An 18,842-nucleotide genomic window follows, 5' to 3' on the forward strand; every position below is an offset into this window, starting at 1 on the left:
CACACCTCACATACAGGCAGCAGGCACAGGGCTCAATTACAGGCAGCAGACACAGAGCTGAAATACAGACAGCAGACAGAGCTCACACACAGCAGACACACAGCTCACATACATGCAGCAGACACAGGGCTCAAATACAGACAGCAGACACAGAGCTCACATACAAGCAACAGACACAGAGCTCACATACAGGCAGTGGACACAGAGCTCACGTACAGCAGACACAGGGCTCACATACAGGCAGCAGACACAGAGCTCGCATACAGGCAGCAGAAACAGAGCTCACACACAGCAGGCAGAGCTCACATACAGCAGGCACACAGCTCACATACAGGCAGCAGACACAGGGCTCAAATAAGGTAGCAGATACAGAGTTCACATACAGCAGGCACAGAGCTCACATACATGCAGCAGACGCAGCTCACACACAGCAGACACAGAGCTCACATACAGCAGATACATAGCTCACATACAGCAGGCTCAGAGCTCACATACAGGCAGCAGACACAGAGCTCACACACAGCAGACAGCTCACATACAGCAGGCACAGAGCTCATATACAGGCAGCAGACACAGGGCTCACACAGCAGACACAGAGACCACAGACAAGAAGCAGACACAGAGCTCACATACAGAAGACACAGAGCTCACATACAGCAGACACAGAGCTCACATAGAGAAGACGCAGCACCACCTCTGGTGAAGTGATAATAGCAGAAACAGGGGTCACATACAGCAGACACAGAGCTCACGTGCAGGGAGCTGACACAGAGTTTGCAGACAGGGAGCTCACAGGAAGCAGATACACAGCTCACACAGAGCAAACATAGAGCTCACGTACAGCTGACACAGAGCTCACATACAGCAGACACAGAGCTCACATACAGCAGACACAGAGCTCACATACAGGAAGCAGACACGGAGCTCACATACAGCAGACGCAGAGCGCACATACAGCAGACACATAGGTCACACACAGGGAGCAGACAGACAGATCACATTCAGGAAGCAGACACAGAGCTCACTTACAGCAGACACAGCTCACATACAGCAGACACAGAGCTCACAGAGCCCACATACAGCAGACACAGCTCACATACAGCAGACACAGAGCTTACATACAGGAAACAGCTACAAACCTTGCATGCACCAGATACAGAGCTCACATACAGGAAGCAGACATAGAGCTCACATACATCAGACACAGCTCACATGCAGGAAGCAGACACAAAGCTCACATACAGCAGCCACAGAGCTCACATACAGCAAACACAGAGCTTACATACAGGACCCAGCCACATACCTCACATGCAGCAAACACAGAGCTTACATACAGGACCCAGCCACATACCTCACATGCAGCAGAAACAGCGCTCACACACAGGAAGCAGACACAAAGCTCACATACAGCAAACACATCTCACATACAGGAAGCAGACACATAGTTCACATTCAGAAGACACAGAGTTCACATACAGCAGGCATTGAACCACCTCTGATAAAGTGATAATAACAACGAGGTCACAAAACAGCAGACACAGAGTCACATACAGCAGACACAGAGATCGCAGACACAGAGCTCACATACAGCAGTTACAGAGCTCACTTACAGCAGACACAGAGCTTACATACAGGAAGCAACCACAGACCTCACATGCATCAGATACAGAGCTCACATACAGGAAGCAGACACAGAGCTCACATACAGGCAGCAGATACAGAGCACACATACAGGCAGCAGACACAGAGCTCACATACATCAGACACAGGTCACAAACAGGAAGCAGACACAGAGCTCACATACAGTAGACAAGAGCTCACATACAGGAAGCAGACACAGAGCTCACATACATCAGACACAGAGCACACATACAGGCAGCAGACACAGAGCTCACATACAGCAGACACAGAGCTCACACACAGGAAGCAGACACAGAGCTCACACACAAGAAGCAGACACAGAGCTCGCATACAGCAGGCACAGCTCACATACAGCAGACACAGAACTCACATACAGCAGGCACAGCTCACAAACAGCAGACACAACTCACATACAGCAGACATACAGCAGACACACAGCTCACACAGAAGGGACAGTGCTCACATACAGCAGACACAGAGCTCACATGTAACAATCACAGAGCTCCCATACAGCTGCACAGAGCTTACATACAGCAGGCATTGATAACCCTATGGTAGTGTGATCAATGCACTAGACTCTTTCAGATGGTAAGTATGCTCTTGGTCCTGGCAAAGGGAAGCAAACCTCCTGCTAATACCATGAAACACACAGGCTTGCTAGTGTTTACTGGATTGCCCAACAAGGAAACATGTTGAAAAACATAGGCGTGTCAGTAGAAAGTTCCTTCGGTGCAGGTGGCACAACCAGATTTCTGATCAGACAGAGAACAAATGGTGAAAAACCCCACAAAGTACTATAAACAATGGGAAACCAAAGTAATCTAACAGGCCATTAAAAATTAGGTAGTCTGGAGAAATAATGAAAGGAAAAGTTTAGTAGAGGATGATTTCCATCTCTCGAACGCAGTATGATGGGCTCAGCACGCTTCCACTGTGCCACTCTGGTGCCGACGGCTGAAGTCTGTGAGTAGTAAATGTAATCCTATGCTGCAGGGCTGGTGGGACATTCTGTTTCTATATTCAGCTCTGACAAGAAACAATCACTAGACACCCAAGCCCAGCTGGAAGAACAGATAAGGAGACCCAGTCCCACCAAGTAAGATGTTTCTGCTCTACTATAATTTGACTTTGCTCAGCTGTACTTTATCTGACAAGCCTGATGGATTTAACAATAAACAAGAAATGACAAGGCCAATAGGTCCTCCCTATGCTAGAGCTATTGGCTTTGGCAATGGGTTTTAGCCATTATATATGCCAGAGTGGCTGCTGTTCAGCATGGCTAAAAGTTAGTGGCTTGGAGTGAGGTGAGGTAGATTGGAGGGGGTAAACTGGGGTAAAGTGGAATGGGGTAAATTGAGGCACAGTGGAATGAGGTAGATTGGCATAGAGTGGATTGGGGTAGAGAGGGGTAGAATGGAGTGGGGTAGGTTGGGTAGATTGGAATGGGGTGCAATGTGTTAGATTGGAGTGGAGGGTTGGGTAGATTAGTGTGGTAGATTGGAGTGGGGTAGATTGAATTGGGTAGATTGGGGTGGAGTTGGGAAGATTAGGGTGGAGTGGGGAAGATTGGAGTAGAGTAGATTAGGGTAGATTAGAATGCGTTAGAATGAAGTGGGTAGATAGGAGTGTGGTAGATTGGGATAGATTTGAGAAAAGTGGGGAGGGGTAGCTTGGAGTATATTGGAGTGGAGTGGGGTAGACTGTAGTGGAGACAGGTGGATTGGAGCAGAGTGGGATAGATTGGAGTGGGATAGAGTGAGTGGATTATAGTGTTGCAGAATGGAATGGAGAAGGGGTAGATTAGTTAGGTTGGAGTAGGGGAGACGGGGTAAAGTGGAGTGGGGTAGATTGGGAGAGTGGGGTAGATTGGAGTAGTGTTGGATAGATTAGGATGGGGTAGAGTAGATTGGAATGGTTTGGAGTGAGGTAGATAGGGTAGAGTGGGGTAGAGTGAGGTGGAGTTGATTAGATTGGAGTGGAGGAGATTGGGGTAGAATGGAGTGGGGTACAGTGGCATGGGTGAATGGGATAGATCGGATTTTGGTACACTAGTATGAAGTGGGGTAGATTAGATTGGAATGGGGAAGGTTGGTGTGGATTGTGGTAGACTCAAAAGGGGTAGATTGCAGTGGAGTGGTGTAGATGGGAGTGAAGAGGAAAAGACTATAGAGGAGTGGGGTAAATCAGGGTAGAGTGGGATAGAGTGGAGTGGGGTAGATTTGAGTGGGAAAGATTGGGTTGAATATGGTAGGGTGGAATGAAGTGAAGTAGGGGTCGATTAGAGCAGAGGGGGTAGATTGGAGTGAGATAGATAGGAATAGAGTTGTTTAGAGAGTTGTATATTGGGGTAGATTGGAGTGAAGTAGAATTGAGTGGAGTTGGATAGAGTGGTGTGGGGTAGATTACGTTGGGGTGGGGTAGATTGGAGTAGGGCAGATTGGAGTGAACTAGACTGGGTTAGAGTGGGGTAAATTGGAGTGGAGTAGATTGGGGTAGACTGGAGTGGTGTGGATTGCATGGGGTAGATCGGAGTACAGTAGTTTGGGGTGTAGTGGAGTAGGGTAGACAGGACTGGGATGGAATGGGGTCGATTGGATGGAATGAGATAGATTGCACTAGAGTGTGGTAAATTTGGGTGGCATGTGATAGATTGGAGTGAAGTGGAGTGGGGTAGATTGAGTAGAGTGGTATGGAGTGCAGGAGAATAGGGTAGAGTGGAGTGTGGTAGATTGGGGAGAGTGGAGAGGGGTAGATTGTGGTAGTATAGATTGGAGCGGATTTGAGATTGGAGTGGAGTGAGATCAATTGGGGAAGAATGGAGTGAAAGGGGTAGATAGGAGTGTAGTGTAGTGGGGTGGATTATGATGAAGTGGGGTAGATTTGGTGGATTAGAGTAGGGTTGATTGAAATAGACTTGTGTAGATTGGAATGGGGTAGGTTGGACTGGGGCAGATTGGAGTGGAGTAGAGCAGAGTGGGATATGTACGAGTAGAGTACATCTGGGTAGATTTGGGAAGAGTGGGGTGGGGTGGATTGGGGTAGAATGGAGTCGAGTGGAATAGGCTGGAGTGCAGTTGGGTATTATGGAAGGGAATGGAGTGGGTGTAATTCGGGGTGCAGTAGATTGGGGTATTTATAGTACAGTAGAATGGAATAGAGTGGGGATAGATTGGGGTAGTTTGGAGTGGGGAAGAGTGGGGTAGATTGGGGGAATACAGTAGATTGTAGTGGTGTGGGATAAGGTTTGATGGGTTGGGGTAGGTTGGAGTGGCTTAGAATAGAGTAGATTATAATGGATGAGTTTGGGGTAGATTGGGGTAGTGTGGGGTGAATTGGAGTGGAATAGATTGAAGTGGGGTAAACTGGGGTAAGTTGGAGGAGAAGAGTGGGGTAGATTGGAGTGGGGGAGTCAGGTAGACTGAATTGGGGTAGATTGGTTTAAAGTGGGGTAAATTAGAGTGCAGTGGGGTAGATTGAAGTGGGACAGATTGATATGGAGCAGATTGGGATGAGTAGGGTATATTGGGGTAGATTGGGGAAGAGTGGAGTGCAGTGGATTGGGGTAGATTGGAGTGGAGTAGACAAGAGAGGAGTGGGATCAATCAGGGTGGAGTAGGGTAGAATGGAGAGGAGTGGGATAGATTAGAATGAGAGAGATAAGATTAGGGTAGTTTGGAGAGGGGTAGATTGGGGTAGATTGGACTGGAGTAGATTTGAGTGGAGTTGGATAGAATGGTGTGGGGAAGATTGAGATGGGTTGGGGTGGACTGGAAGGGGGTACATTGGAGCGGGGTAGATTTGGGTTAAAGGTGTATATATTGGAGTGAAGTAGATTGGAATGGAGTAGATTGGGGTAGACTGTAGTGGGGCGGATTGGATGGGCTGAATTGGAGTAGGATAGTTTGGAGTACCCTGGGATAGGTAGACAGGAGTGGGATGGAGTTCGGTGAATTGGGTGGAGGGAGATAGATTGGACTAGGGTGATGAGTCTGGGTGGCATGTGATAGATTGGAGTGAGGTGGAGTAGGGTAGATTGGGTAGAGTGGTATGGAGTGAGGTAGACTGGGGTAGACTGGAGTGGAGTAGATTAGGTAGAGTTGAAAGGGGTAGATTGTGGTTAGATTGGAGTGAAGTCAAGATTTGAGTGTAGTAAGATTTATTGGGGAAGAGTGGAGTGAAGTGGGGTAGATTGGAGAGGAGAATAGTGGGGTAGATTGGGTGGATTAGAGTAGTGTAGAGTAAAATGGATTTGGGTAGATTGGAGTCGGGTATATTGAAGAGGGATTATTGGAGTGGGTTAGTTTGGAGTGGGGTAGATTGGAGTGGAGTAGATTAGAGTGCATTTGGAGAGAATAGTATGGGGTAGATTGGGATTGAATGGGGTAGTTTGGAGTGGGTAGATTGGATGAGGTAGATTAGGTTAGAGTGGGGTACATTGGAATGGAGTAGATTGGGGTATATTGAAGTGGAACAGATTGTGTGGGGTAGATTGGAGTAGGGTAGTTTTGGGTGGAGTGGGATGGAGTGGGTTAGATCAGACTGGAGTTGTGTATATTTGGGTGACATGGTAGATTGCAGTGAAGTACAGTGGGGTATATTGGGTAGAATGGAAAGGAGTGTTGTGGATAGGGTGTATTGGAGTGGGTAGACTGAAGTAGGGTAGATTGAGCTAGTGTGAAGTGGGATAGATTGGGGTGGAGTAGAGTTGGATAGATTGGAGGGGAGTCGAGATTGTAGTGGAGTGAAATCAATTGAGGAGGAGAAGGATGGTGTAGATTAGGGTAGAATGGAGTGTGGTAGAATGTGTGGATTAGAGTAGGGCACATTGGAATTGACTGGGTAGATAGGAGTGGGGTAGGTTGAAGAGTGATGATTGGAGCGGGGTAGTTTAGAGTGGGGTAGATTGGAGTGGGGTAGATTGGAGTAGACTGGGGAGGTTGGAATGGGGTAGAGTGGTGTGGGATAAGGTGGGGTCAGTTGCACTGGGGTGGGGTTGCCTGGGGTGGGGTGATTGGGATAGAGTGAGGTAGATCGAAGTGAAGTGGGTTAGACTGGAGTGGAGTAAAATTTGGTAGATTAGAGTGGGTTAGAATGGGGATGGGGAATCAGAGTAGGATAAATTGGGATGGAGTAGGGTGGGGTAGATTGGAGTGAGGTGGATTGGATTACGATGGAGTGGGTTAGATTGGAGTGAAGTGGGGTAGATTTGAGCGGAGTGTGGTGGATTGGAGTGTGGTAGATAGAAACAAAGTGGGTTAGATTTGGGTAGAGTGGAGTGAAATAGAATAAAATGGAGTGGAGTGGGTAGATGGGGTGGACTTGAGTGTGGCAGATTGCAGTGGGGTTGGGTAGATTGTGGAAGAGTAGAGTGGGGTAGATTGTGGTAGAATGGAGTCAGTAGATTGTTGTAGATTGTGGTGGAGTGGGGTTAATTGGAGTAGAGTGAGGTAAATTGGGTTGGAGTGGTGTAGACTGGAGTAGGTTGGGCTTGATTGGCTTAGATTGAGTGGAATGTGGTAGATTGGAGTGGAGTATGGTAGATTGAATTGGAGTGGAGTAGATTGGATTGGAATGGAATTAAGTGGGGAGGATTGAAGTGGAGTGGGGTAGATTGTGTTAGAGTGGGATAGATTGAAGTGGAGTGTGGAATGGGGTGAGTACATTTAGGTGGGGTATATTGAAGTGGAGTGGGATAGACTGGGTGGAGTGGGATAGATTGGACTGGAGGGGCATATAGCAAAGGAGTATAGAGTGGAGTGTCATGTTGTGTCGTAGACTGAGTGGCATAGATTGTAGTGGCGTGGAATCATGTAGCATTTTGCAGCATGCCAGAGTGGAGGGGAGGGAAATCACATGTAGTATAGTGGAATGTTGTATAATGGAATAGTGTGGAAGGCCCTAGAGTAGACTGGAGTGGCATAGTGTGGAAGATGCATGGTGTGGTAGCTCATGCAAATACAGACAGCACTTTTTTAATTGAACTGTCCATTAGATTAACACCAAAATATGGCGTTACTGCCCACAAATGATGATGTGTGCAAATGTCATCACCAAGTGTACTGATGTGCTTTGATCATATTCAAATATTTAATTACACCACAGCATTACAGACATGTGCTTCATTTGTCCTAATTCTGATATATTCTGGAACATCAGCACAGTTCATTAATTTTTTTGTTGTGTGCTAGACAAAGCACAGACCACACCATCTCATCTTACATGGATACTCAGCAAGATTGTCACATAAATTCTCTCACTTTGAAGTCAGAGAAAGAGAGGTATACGTCAAGCTCCCTGGAAGAGAGAGTCTGACATTTGACCGCTGTATTTCAATGCACAACAAATGTGACAAGATAGGAACGAGACTTAAAGGCCTGTTTACAGAAAGCAAGTTAGTGGAAGAATACAGTAAACATGGTTTAGGCAACAGGAGGGGCAAACACGCACTAGACAGCCAAAAGCGAATAAAGTCAGCAAACAGTAAGCAATAAAATGTGAGTTACAAGCCACAAAGCCAATGGTAATCAACAGACGTAATGCATTCAGATGTCAACTTTCTGAATGTACTAAAGATGTCTTTAGCAAACTGGATAGCTGCGCTGTCTGTTAGGCTGCAAACTAAAAAGCTGTTTCAAACAGTTCTCTTCTCGCCCTTTTAGTGCAGCATGGTTTTCTGCCCACCCTTTTCACTTTTAAGACATTTGACACATTCAGTGTCAGTTATGTAAAGCTTGAATCCCATAGTATCATGGGGGATGTGTTTCAAGGATAGTCATTGATGCTGGATCAGAACTCTGTGGTGATCATATTGTTTGTAGAAGCTAAAAATTAAATGTGAAGAATTCATGTCCTGTTCAGGTCCTGGTTGGCCTCGACAGACTGTGGTTTTGGGTGTTTGCTAATGCTAGATGCAGAGCTGTACACACCCGACACCAGCAACCACTCAGGTCGAACAAAAATTAAGGTTATTCTAACCAGGAAACCTATGAAATACCCATCTAGGCTGGGTTCTCGCAGGGAGAACCAAATGGGGAATACGATGCGTCAGACACGTGCCTAACCTGTGCCTCAAAGAAATTTGAAGAAACCAATCCATTTGTAGGAAAGGAAACTCTTTCCACAACTCAGTCAGTGGTGCTGTGCACTCAAGCAAGAGGGGGTTGAGGTTGAACTAGTATGTTTTGCATCTGCACAAGGATCAGAAGGCAGTCTTGGGGAATCTTTGAAACGAGCCACTGATTGTACATGAGGTAGCTGCCAACACGCACTACAAGCCCTCACGCTTCCCATTTTGTTTTTCAGCAAAGAACCGTACTCACATAAACACTCCCAGGTGAGGCTACCTGGGAGACTCACGTGACGTGCTCAGAGCTCAGTCATGTGATCTAGACTTATAGTTCATCACTAAGACACACTGTCCTTTTCTTCCCACAATGACCCACCTAGTACTATGGTTATTGGTTGAAACGCATTGGTATGTTATTTATGAGGAGCATTGTGATATTAAATGGACACTAAAATTGCTTCAACTGTGGTTTGTAGTTTTAGCCCTACAAAAACATGTTTCCACTCATCAGGGACAACATCAATCATTTCTCCAAAACATTGTGTATGAGAGTACTAGTTGCAAAGCCATTTTGAAAGCCATTATTTGGATTGATGGTCAATAAGTTTCAAATAATGTCTTTTAGTTGTGTGTTTCAATTAGGGCTGTGTGAAATTCACGTAATATTTTATCAAGTAATTATGCGAAATTATTGGAAAATTACGTTAAAGGTAGATCGATATGTGAAATCCATCTACAGAGCATTCCTAATAAAATGATGCAGAAGATTCATCTTGCATCCAAAACATAGCGAGAACTGCAGTTTGCTTTGTGCAATCATGCAGCCATTTTGTTTTACGCCAGCCTGCTCCTGATTCGCTATACCTTGTGTTCCCAGCTCCTTAAATCTCATCCATCTCAATCCACCCCAATTTGGTCCACCTCTCCCATTTTTCAAGTTTAATTTAACTTGTTCCTTGTTACTCATTGCCCCAGTATGCTGATTTTCGGGAATGATAATAAAACACTCATTTATTGGGGATGCCACATAAATGATATTTTCATTATCTGGAAGGGGTACATCAGAGATCTCAAGGCATATCATCATTTTTTGAATGATAATCTATTTAGTGTTAAGATGAATTTTGAAAATAGTAAAACATCTATTTGTTTTCTTGACTTAGAAATGTATGTTGACAGTGACAAACTGGTAAATCGGCTACATAGGGAAAAATCACCGAAATTGATGTACATGCAGAATCAGGACATCTTAGAAAGCAGATCAATAATATTCCATTTGGGGAGTATTTGCGGGCCACAAGAAACTACAGTTTGCAAACAAAATATGAAAAACAGGGCACAGATATAACAAAGAGATTCTTAAGGAGAGGCTATGATTGCAATATCTTGCAGGCTGCTAGAAATGGAGCGAGTAAAAATCACATGAGATGAACTGTTGAAGGATCCTTCCAAGCATAAAAAAGCAACTAGTGGCAAGATTAGATTGATCACCACTTATAATAATGGCAATGGGAGAATCGGGTAGTCCAAACAAGCAATGGAATATGTTAACCCTGTATCCTGAACAGTACGTAGAAAATCACATACTCTAAGGACATTACTTAGCCCCATCAATACCATCCAATATAGCTCTAGGAGTACCAAGACTGGCTGGCTACCGCAACTACCTAATGGTTCATACAAATGTGGTAACTGTATTTGCTGCAAACATGTGTCTGATGTAAAGATAATTGCAAACGTTACTGGACAATATAAACATCAAGTGACATCTTTCATCAATTGTAACACCTTCAATTGTATTTATATAATTTATATATTTGGTCCACCATGACAAAATTGAAAATTACATGGAAAGAGTATCTTAGAGCCATTAGGAATTTGGATTAGAAGTACCCAATGGAAGTTAATTTTAGGTCATTGTGTTCACTAGCACAACTAGATGATGTTAAATTCATTGGTTTGGAGGAAGTGAAAAAGATAGGAGGGGTGGAGATTTTGAAAAAAAGTAAGGGCCAGAAAAACCTATTATATTGACATGTTAAAAACTTTCCAGCTGGGCCTTAACATTGACAGGGAGATGTATACTTTATTATGAGAGCTAATGGCAATATATGCACATTTGCTGATGGAAAGGGACTGTTATGATATATTTTTAGTTTTTATTGTTAACAAGTTGAGAAAGAATATGTAGTAGAAGTTACTCACTTGTGTAGCGTTACATGAACAAACTGAACACACTAGCTGTGACAGCATATAATTGGAGTGTTCTACATAAAGTGAGGGTGCAGTGTTAGGACTGTTCTAATTTTTCAGGCTTTAATTTTGGTTGTTTTCATAAGATGATTTCTTTTTGAAATTATTGAAAGGTGTCTCAATGTGTATTAATTTCAGTTTCGAACCATTTTGCTCTCTGGAGGATTAACATGATGTAACCTTCTGTATTGAGTTAGGTGTCCCAGCTAGTGCAATAGCTGCTTGTTTCATGTTTCATGCTTGTTTCATGTTGACACTGGATCTTATATGGATCCTTAGGTTAATATACTGTAAAAAAATAATAAGCAGATTTGGGGGGTCATTACGACATTGGCGGTAAAAGGCGCTTACCGCCGTGCAGAAGACCGCCAATACACTGCGGCGGCGGCGGGAGCCCGCCACAGCTATTATGACACACATCACGGAATCCGCCGAAATTCAGACACCCACACAATACCGCCACACCAAAGGTCAGCGATAAACATGCGGAAACAAATCCTCCACGCCAACAGAAACATGCCCATGCCATTACGACCCACGAATCCACGCGGCGGTCTTTCAACAGCGGTATCCCATTGGCGGTACACACCGCCGTGCTTAAAATACACACACAGCTTCAAAACACCGCCACATTGGACAAATCCAAATACACATACCTGATACATATACGAACAACACTCCCACACATCCAACACAATATAAAACACACACCCACATCACCCACAAACCCCTACGACCAGAAATTAGAGAGAAGGCCATAGAGAGGCAGCACAGAATAGAGAACCCCATCACACAGAGGCACACTATACCATCACCCACACAACACCCACGCACAAAACACCACATACCACTACACTCACCACACTCATCAACACATACACCACCCCACACATCACAACACCACCCCATGTCACGCCAAAGACACCCCCGCTTCTCTGAGGGGGAGCTCAGGGTCATGGTGGAGGAAATCCTACGGGGCGAGCCACAGCTATTTGGCTCACAGGTACAGCACACATCCATAGCCAGGAAGATGGAGCTATGGCAAAGAATAGTGGACAGGGTCAACGCCGTGGGACAGCACCCAAGAAATAGGGAGGACATCAGGAAGAGGTGGAACGACCTACGGGGGAAGGTGTGTTCCACGGTATCCAGGCACCACATCGCGGTACAGCGGACTGGCGGCGGACCCCCACCTCCTCCCCCACAACTAACAACATGGGAGGAGCAAGTCTTGTCCATCTTGCATCCTGAGGGCCTCACAGGAGTCGTTGGAGGAACGGACACTGGTAAGTCAAATCTTAACTATCAGATCCCCCACCCTACCTGCATGCTATCACACCCCCCACCTTCACACCCTCCCCTATCACCCCAAATCCTCACCTATTTACCCATGACACCAAACACCCATCCCAACACCAAGACCTGCATGACACAACTAAGCATGGATACCCATCACTAAAGCATGCCCCCTGCACAGACCCAGAACACCCCCCAACCATCAGCACACAAGCCCCCACACAGGAATGCCTGCACAGGTGTACACGCACACCCAAGGAACCTCAGCAGGAACCCGAAGGAACGTCACCACACCAGAGGGTCCAGACAACACCACTCCACCCCCAGAAGAGGCCCACAGTGAAGACAGCAGCCCTGCACTACTGGATCTTGACGGCCAGCCCGGACCATCGTGGGCCTCAGGACAGTCGGTTACCCTTGCACAGCCACAGCCCAACACCGAGCTGCCACCCTCTGGTAACACCGGCACAGGAACCACCCAGTGGGCCCATACCTCCCTACCCAGGACAGGTCAATCAGCGGTGTGTCCACCACTACAGGGCACCCAGGGTAACTCACCACCCCAACAACAACAGGGACCTGGGGGCAGTGGTAGTGGGCACACGGTCCAGGGGATGGAGGCACAGGAACATAGGGGAACTGGGAGGGCTGCTGTGCGACAGAGGGAGGACAGGCCAAGGGAACCTACTCTCAACGAGGCCCTCTCCTCAATCATGGGAGCATACCACCACTCCCAGGGGATGATGGCAACGGTCCTGGACAAGTTGCAGGAGACCGTGCGTCTGCAGGAGGAGCAGTATTTGGGGTTCAGGGAGGAGCTCAGGACCATAGGCTCCGCCCTGGGCACCATTGTAGGGGTGTTGACGGACATTCAAAAGACCTTGAGGGACACCGTGGCACTCCAAGGGGCCCCTGACACTAGCCAGGACGATGAAATGCCCACCACCTCCGCCGGCGCTAGTGGACAGGACGCCCCGCCACAGGACCACCACCCCAGCACCCCACCCCCTGCAGACGGACAACCACCACAAAAGCGGTCCCTGAGATCCAGGAACAGGACAGAGCAAGATGGCAAGACCCCCGCCAGGAAATGAGACCACCCTGATTGTCCCCCCACTGTCCCACTTTGTTACCCTGTCCAGAATGGAACTGCCCCAGCTCTACTTCCAATGCCCAGATGTGCAATGTACCTGTGAGACCAATAGACTGGACTCTGCCATGGACATTCTTCCACCATAACCCATCCCCATTTCACAACCCCCCTTCATTTTTTTGCACTTAAATAAACACCCTTGAAACACTAATAAAACTGGAGTCATTCTATGATTTTGAAATTTGTATTGTCAATTACAGTGTCAAAAAGGGTTACCCATTGGAAGTCCAACATACCAATGTCACACATCACAAGCCCTTCAAGGGTGCAAGCTGTTGACACGTAGGTTACCACATTTGTGAAACTGAAATGGAAGGGGACACCTCAGTTAACAAATAGTGAGTGAAATGTAGGTACAGGATAGAGGTAGACGTGTGAAAGTTAATGTCATGTTAAACCTGAAAATGTTCTCACCTGTGTGTCACTGGAAATATTGCTGTATGACTGACTCCCTGTTGTCGTTTTCTTCTTCCTCAGCTTCATCCTCATCACTGTCCACAGGCTCCACAGGCTCCACCACTGCTACAACACCGTCATCTGGATCATCCTCCTGCAGAAAAGGCACCTGGCGTCGCAATGCCAAGTTATGGAGCATGGAGCAGGCAATGATGATGTCGCACACCTTCTTCTGTGAGTAGAATAGGGACCCACCTGTCATATGGAGGCACCTGAACCTGGCCTTAAGAAGGCCGAAGGTCCGCTCGATCACCCTCCTAGTCCGCCCATGGGCCTCATTGTACCGTTCCTCTGCCCTGGTCCTGGGATTCCTCACTGGGGTTAGTAGCCAGGAAAGGTTGGGGTAACCAGAGTCCCCCAAAAGCCATACACAGTGCCTCTGGAGTTGACCCATCATATCAGGGATGCTGCTATTCCGCAGGATGTAGGCGTCATGCACTGAGCCAGGGAACATTGCATTTACCTGCGAAATGTACTGGTCTGCCAAACAGACCATCTGGACATTCATGGAATGATAACTCTTCCTGTTCCTGTACACCTGTTCAGTCCTGCGGAGGGGACCAGAGCTACATGGGTCCCATCAATGGCACCTATGATGTTGGGGATATGTCCAAGGGCATAGAAGTCACCTTTCACTGTAGGCAAATCCTCCACCTGAGGGAATATGATGTATCTCCTTACGTGTTTCAGCAGGGCAAACAACACTCTGGACAAAACGTTGGAAAACATAGGCTGGGACATCCCTGATGCCATGGCCACTGTTGTCTGAAATGACCCACTTGCAAGGAAATGGAGCACTGACAGCACCTGAACGTCTGGGGGGATTCCAGTCGGATGGCGGATTGGTGACATCAGGTCTGGCTCCAACTGGGTACATAGTTCCTGGATAGTGGCACGGTCAAACCGGTATGGTCACAATCAAATGTCTCTCTTCCATTGTCAACAGGTCCACCAGCAGTCGGTACACCGGAGGATTCCGCAATCTTCCCATATGTCCCAACTGATGGTGCCTAAGAAGGATAACAGCGAAGAAACAGTCACCATTCCTCCAGGTATGTACCCACAGTCACACACAAGACTACAACAGACAATTAACCCTTCCGGGATATGTTTTGAGTGTAGGCCTCAGTATGTGTGACGCAGTAGTAAAGGAAGCCATGTGGGCCCCTGAAATGGCGGCTGCCTGACCTCTAAACTGGAACAATGGAATTGTGGGGTAACTGCGCTGGCGTTGGACACCGTCGCGGTAGGCGGTCGTAGACCGCGGCGCAATGCTGCATTGGTTAACATTGGACCCTATGGGTCCCAGGAGCCAATGAACAGGTGCGGCGGCGGTGATGATGCGCCCCGTCGCAGACGTCACCGCTGCGGATGTCACCGCCATTTTCTATCTCTTCAATCACTAGATACCTGACCTTCGACAGGAGAGGACCTACACTGCTAGTGCTGCTGTGACCTCAGTCTGGAAGCGACGATGGCTGCTGCGTCTGGGGAAAGGGCCCCTGCCTTCACTGCACAGGAGTTGGAGAAACTTGTGGATGGGGTCCTCCCCCAGTACATGCTACTCTACGGTCCTCCAGACCAACAGGTCAGTACACTGGGAGAACGTTGGATGGGCTAGGCCTGGGTGGAAGAGGGAAGGGGGCAGAGTACATTGAACAGTAATGCATGGGGATGAATGGGCCACATGGGCAGAGTTGGGAGGGGGCCACTCACATTGACGGTGCAGTAGGTAATGACTGTTCCTCTTTCCTTGTGCATGTCATGTAGATCAGCGCCCACCATAAGAGGGACATTTGGCGGGCCATCGCCAAGGAAGTCCGGACCCTGGCGGCCCACCAGAGACGGGGCACCCACTGCCGTAAGAGATGGGAGGACATTCGCCGCTGCAGCAAGAAGACGGCGGAGGCTCAGCTGGGGATGGCCTCCCAACGTGGGAGGGGTGCCCGTCGCACCATTAACCCCCTGATGTTCCGGATCCTGGCGGTGGCCTACCCGGAGTTGGATGGGCGTTTAAGGACATCACAGCAGACAGAAGGGGGTGAGTACAACCTCATTCTGTGGACTTTGCACGCAGTAGAGGGGTCTGGGTGGGGGAGGTGGGCTGTGGGTGTCCCTAGGCCAGGGCGAGTTAGGTATGCAAGGCCCCTCCGTAATGTAGGCCATGTGGCACTCTACTCCAGCTCAGAACAGTGGCAAGTTGAGGTATAGTTGCCCCTTTGCCATCCATGTGCGCAGATTTCTAACATTGGCATGTAGGCCATATCCCAGAAATTGCATGTGCAGAGGGCAGGAGCACGGCATAATGCATGGGGCTGCTGCGTCTGTCTTGTCCGCCAACGGTAGCGGTATGCCATGCACTAAAACTCTCTTTCTACTGTCTCCCCCCCTTTTTCTGCTCTCCCTGTCCTTTTGTACATCAGCATCATCAGGCGGAGGTACAGTGACACCGGAGCACGAGGGAGCTGCATCACACATGGCCATGGAGGGCCATAGTACAGACTCTGAATGCACCAGTGGGACGGAGGGCGAGGGGAGCTTCACGTCGGCCACCGGATCACCAACCAGCAACACGGACTCGTCCGCCGATGTGAGCTCCCCTGTGGTGGTGGCACCATCTGTGCGCCCCACTTCTACAGGTACAGCCGCCACCCCTCCTACCAGCACCGCCCTCCCAGCAGCCCCTCAGCGTTCGCCCCGTGCCCGCTCACCCAGGGGGGTGGGCATCATCTTCGCACCAGTCACCCCTGCTGCCCTCAGTGAGGAGGCCATTGACCTCCTCAGGTCACTCACTGTTGGGCAGTCTACCATTGTGAATGCCATCCAGAGTGTAGAACAAGAGTTGCAACACAGTAATGCATTCCTGGAGGGCATTCATTCTGGTCAGGCTGCCCTTCAGCGAAGCCTGCAATCTCTGGCCTCAGCACTGATGGCAGCCATTGTCCCTGTGTCCAGCCTCCCCCCTCCAACCTCCTCCACCCAGACCCAATCCCCTGTACCCCAGCCCATCCCAAGCACACCTACAGACCAGCATGCACACAAGTCAACACCCAAAAGTAGCTCAAGCAAACATAGACACCACACACACCACAGGAACTCACACAAGCATCACACCCATACAGACACAGCAACATCCACTGTCTCCACTGTGTCCCCCTCCTCCTCTTCTCCCTCCTCCCTCCCAGTCTCGTCTACACACACACCTGCATGCACCACATCTACAGGCACTAGGATTCGCACCAGGACACCCAGCACCCCAAGCCGCTCAACTGCACTCACCACCTCCACTGCCATTTACACGTCCCCTGTGTCCTCTCCCAGTGTGTCTGTGACGCCCCCTCTCAAAGTACACAAACGCCGGCAATTACTCACCCAACATCCATCCACCTCACGACAGCCTCCAGTGCCTGCACCTGCACCCAAAACAGCTAAAGTGACACCTCCTACAACCACCTCCTCTTCCTCCACTCCCAGACCCCCTCCATCTACCCATCCCAGTGTCCGTCAGAAACTGTCCCTATGTCAAATTGACCTTTTTGCCCCCACCTCCCCCTCCAATTCATCAGTCCCGTCGTAGCGCCTCAACCAAAAAGCCTCCAGTACCAGTGGTGCGTGTTCCAGGATTTTGGAGTGCACCGTCCACCAGGGCAGGCAGTAGGACCCGGAGCCAAGGCACTGTCAGCCCACCCCCTGTAAAGGCTCTGAAATTGGAAAGTGGACGACGGGACCGTGTCAAGACTCCTGGTGGGACAACAACTGAAATGGGATTGAAGGCGATTGGTGAGTCAGCTGTAACTCCAAAGAAGGTGGGGAAGGTCCCGAGGAAGACTCCCCAGCCTGTTGTGAGTGTCACGGCGGAGAAGTGCGCCATCATTTCCGGCGGTCCAGACACAACCGCCAGCACCATCGTTACTGGTCCAGAGACCACCGCCAGAGTCACAGCCCAGGAGGGCCCAAGTATCGTCACTGGTCCGGAGACCACCGCCGGAGTCACAGCCCAGGAGGGCCCAAGTATCGTCACTGGTCAGGAGACCACTGCCGGAGTCAGTGCCCAGGAGGGCCCAGGTATCGTCACTGGTCAGGAGACCACCGCTGGAGTCAGTGCCCAGGAGGGCCCAGGTATCATTACTGGTCAGGAGACCACCGCCAGAGTCAGTGCCCAGGAGGGCCCAAGTATCGTTACTGGTCAGGAGACCACCGCCGGAGTCAGTGCCCAGGAGGGACCAGGATCCCACAGCCCCGCTGGGCGATGATGGAACGTCATGCCACACACCAATGTCCAGTATGGAGATCGTCATGCCACACACCAATGTCCAGTGTGGAGTTCGTCATGCCACACACCAATGTCCAGTATGGAGATCGTCATGCCACACACCAATGTCCAGTGTGGAGTTCGTCATGCCACACACCAATGTCAGTATCCGAACCGCCATGTCAGAGCACCGCTGAACAGTCCATAGACCGCCATGGCAAAGCACCGCTGCACAAGGCCAAGACTGCCATGGTGAAGACCGCTGAACAGGGCAAAGACCGCCATGGCAAAGCACCGCTGAACAAGGCCAAGACTGCCATGGTGAAGACCACTGAACAGGGCAAAGACTGCCATGGTGAAGACCGCTGAACAGGGCAAAGACCGCCATGGTGAAGACCGCTGAACAGTCCATAGACCGCCATGGCAAAGCACCGCTGCACATGGCCAAGACTGCCATGCTGAAGACCACTGAACAGTGCAAAGACCGCCATGGTGAAGACTGCTGAACAGGGCAAAGACCGTGTGGGTATGAATAGGCCTCCACATCAGGCATCCTTATCCCATGTGCAGCTGGGACAGTGACAGGACAGGAACTTTCACAGTGAGACTCACCCATTCTGGGCACCAGTCCCACCCAGTACCAGTAGAGAACTGCATCTACTTGCGAAAATGTGGCTTTGCACTCCCCAGGATGGCACAGTGGGCAAACCACCCACTGTAAAGAC

This window comes from Pleurodeles waltl, chromosome 12 (assembly GCF_031143425.1).
Source record: "Pleurodeles waltl isolate 20211129_DDA chromosome 12, aPleWal1.hap1.20221129, whole genome shotgun sequence".
Lineage (NCBI taxonomy): Eukaryota > Metazoa > Chordata > Amphibia > Caudata > Salamandridae > Pleurodeles > Pleurodeles waltl.